The sequence below is a fragment of the Myotis davidii genome, unplaced genomic scaffold (assembly GCF_000327345.1).
Source record: "Myotis davidii unplaced genomic scaffold, ASM32734v1 scaffold750, whole genome shotgun sequence".
Classification (NCBI taxonomy): domain Eukaryota; kingdom Metazoa; phylum Chordata; class Mammalia; order Chiroptera; family Vespertilionidae; genus Myotis; species Myotis davidii.
This window is the reverse complement of record NW_006282814.1, coordinates 1007487-1010248: the sequence shown is the minus strand read 5'-3', so window position 1 is coordinate 1010248 and position 2762 is coordinate 1007487.

Here is a 2762-nt window from a genome sequence, read left to right as displayed (position 1 = left end):
TATGATGCACACTGACCACCGGGGGCAGATGCTCAATGCAGGAGCTGCCTGCTGGTTGTCAGTGAGCTCCCACAGCGGGAGCACCACTCAGCCAGAAGCTGGGCTCACAGATCAGCGGCAGTGGTGGGAGCCTCTCCCACCTCCGCGGCAGCCTTAAGGAGCAGCAAGCAGGCGGGCAGTAAAGAGTGAGGGGTGTCCCAGACTGTGAGAAGGTGTAGGCTGGGCTGAGGGACCCTCCCACCCCCAGTGCACCGGGCCTCTAGTGTTATATAAGAGCGGTGACCATGGATATCTTTGTCTTGTTGCTGTTATTAAGGGAAACACTTTTAGCTTTTGCCTGTTTAGTATGATGTTGGCTGTAGGTTTGTCATATATGGTCTTTATTATGTTGAGGTATGTTCCTCCTATTTCCAGTTTGCTGAGAGTTTTTATCAAAAACAAGGGTGCTGGATTTTGTCAAATGCTTTTTCTGTGTCTATTGATATGATCATGTGATTTTTATGTTTCATTTTGTTTATGTGATGTATCACAGTTATTGATTTGCGAATATTCTTCCAACCTTGTATCCCCCTAATAAAACCCACTTGATCATGGTGTTTGATTTTTAAAAATATATTGTTGGATTTGATTTGCTAATATTTTGTTGAGGATTTTTAGCATCTGTGTTCACTGGGGATACTGGCCTGTAATTCTCTTTCTCTGTAGTGTCTTTATCTGGTTTTGGAATTAGCATCATACTGGCTTCATAAAAAGAGCTTGGAAGTGTTCCTTCCTCTTGGATTTTTTTAAATAGTTTGGAGGATAGTTGTTAATTCTTTTTTTTAAATGTATTTTTATTGATTTCAGAGAGGAAGGGCAAAGGAGAGATGGAAATATCAATGATGAGAATCATTGATCAGCTGCCTCCTGCATGCCCCCTACTGGAGATTGAGCTGGCAACCTGGGCATGTGCCCTGACTGGGAATCAAACCATGAACTTGCAGTCACAGTTGTACCAACACTCATTTGTTTCAAGAGGACACTCGAGGGGCTCAAAATCACTTCCGTTTCCTTTCATGTGGCCCATGGCCCCCAGGCCACACATGTCCCTGTGCTTAAACGCTCGTTTTGAAACAAACCACGACACCTTGGTATGAATGAGCAGAACTTGAGTTACCACAGCTCTTTCCTTCTATGGACACCAGGAGTACTAGCAAATCTCAGGTCCACGTGCAAATGTCATTGGATTCGTCACATTTCAAGATTATTTCCAACTTGTTTATCATAGAAGACAGAGCTGCAAGCACGCTCTGACCCATTTCCTCACTGCAAAAGGGGCCTGGCCTGGTCCCCCTCCTGGGCTGGTGCGCATGGCATTGACGTCCACATGGAGGCTGAGCCCCGAGCCCAAGGCCAGGAGCCCAGCAGGAAGCCCCATCGATAGGGCATTATTGTTACTATTATTATTGCTACCAGGGACGGTGCAGCCCGCTGCCTTATCAGGGGATCTGCCTCTGACTAAGCAGGAAGGTGGGGAGGATGCCCCCAGGTGAGGGTAGGAGGGGCCCTGCCTCCGAGCACTGCGCCCCTGGGGGGCGCTTTGGCAGGACCTGACCTAGGTAGCAAAATGTTTTACCTGAATATGCTTGTTCTTTCAACAAACAGCGAGCTTCAGCCAGGAGCAAACTGGGTGAGTTGCTGCTGCTGCTGCTGAAATGAATGCAGCTTCGCTGTGTGAGGTCACTGCTGTCTGAAGTCACTGCTCTGCGCCCTCAGGCTCCCCCAGGGCCGAGGGCAGGCCGGCCCTGTCTGCGGGCACCTCCAGGGTTCTCCATGCCACCTCAGTCACTCAGGCCACCAGAGCCGTCCATCTGGATTTTAAAGCCTAGCCTGTCTGCCCCTCATTGTCCAGCTGCTCCTAGCTGGCGGCTGCTCTAGGGGGAGTGGCAGTGGCTTCTCACCCCTCCTCGTTGGGAGGGAGAGGGTGCTGGAGGGAGAAAGGGTCTGGGAGCAGGTCCTCCTGGTCAGTGGCCTGCACTCCCATTGCTGGCTCCTCCTGGGGCAGTGGGGAGCTGGGGGTGGGGGGTGTCGCGAGGACTCCATTCGCCTGTGCCCTGCAGTGTGGAGACAGCCCTTGTGGCCCCCGTAGGTTCCCTGGCTCATCAGACCCAGGCCACACTGTCCTGACTGGAGGGAACACTTTTCTTGCTCGCGGAGGGGACCATCTCTGCACGCCTAACCTGAGCACACACACCTCCACACTCCACAAGGGGCGGCCGGGCCTCCCCGACCAGATGGCTCCCTGCTCCTGTTACCGACATTAGCTGCCACGGAAAGGGAGCGAAGGAGAGTGGACGTGGTCAGTCTGGTCGCCTGGAAGCAGAAGCCTGTGCGCCAGCCGACCTGGAAGCTGTGGCTCCACACTCGGGGTCCCACACGCCCCTCCAAGGGTGACCCCTCCCTTCCCTCCTGCATGGGGGTGTCAGGGGAAGATGAGCGGTGCGCAGTCCTGGCTGGGGGAGGTGCGGACCTAGCGGCTGCCGGCCTAACCGGAGGCCCCTGTGCCAGGGCGGCCCCACGCAAACCCGCGGGACGTGGGAAGTGAGGTGGTTCTGAACCAGCTCCGGTGGGAGCTCAGCTCTCTTGTCGGGACCACACGTGCCCGTTCGTTCACCTTCTCCCCTGTCTGGGAACTCGGGCCCTGTGGGTGCGGGGCCCCTGGGGCGGGGCAGACCTAGCCCGGGGACTGGAAGCAGAACGTCTGGGCGCTGAACATGGAGCGG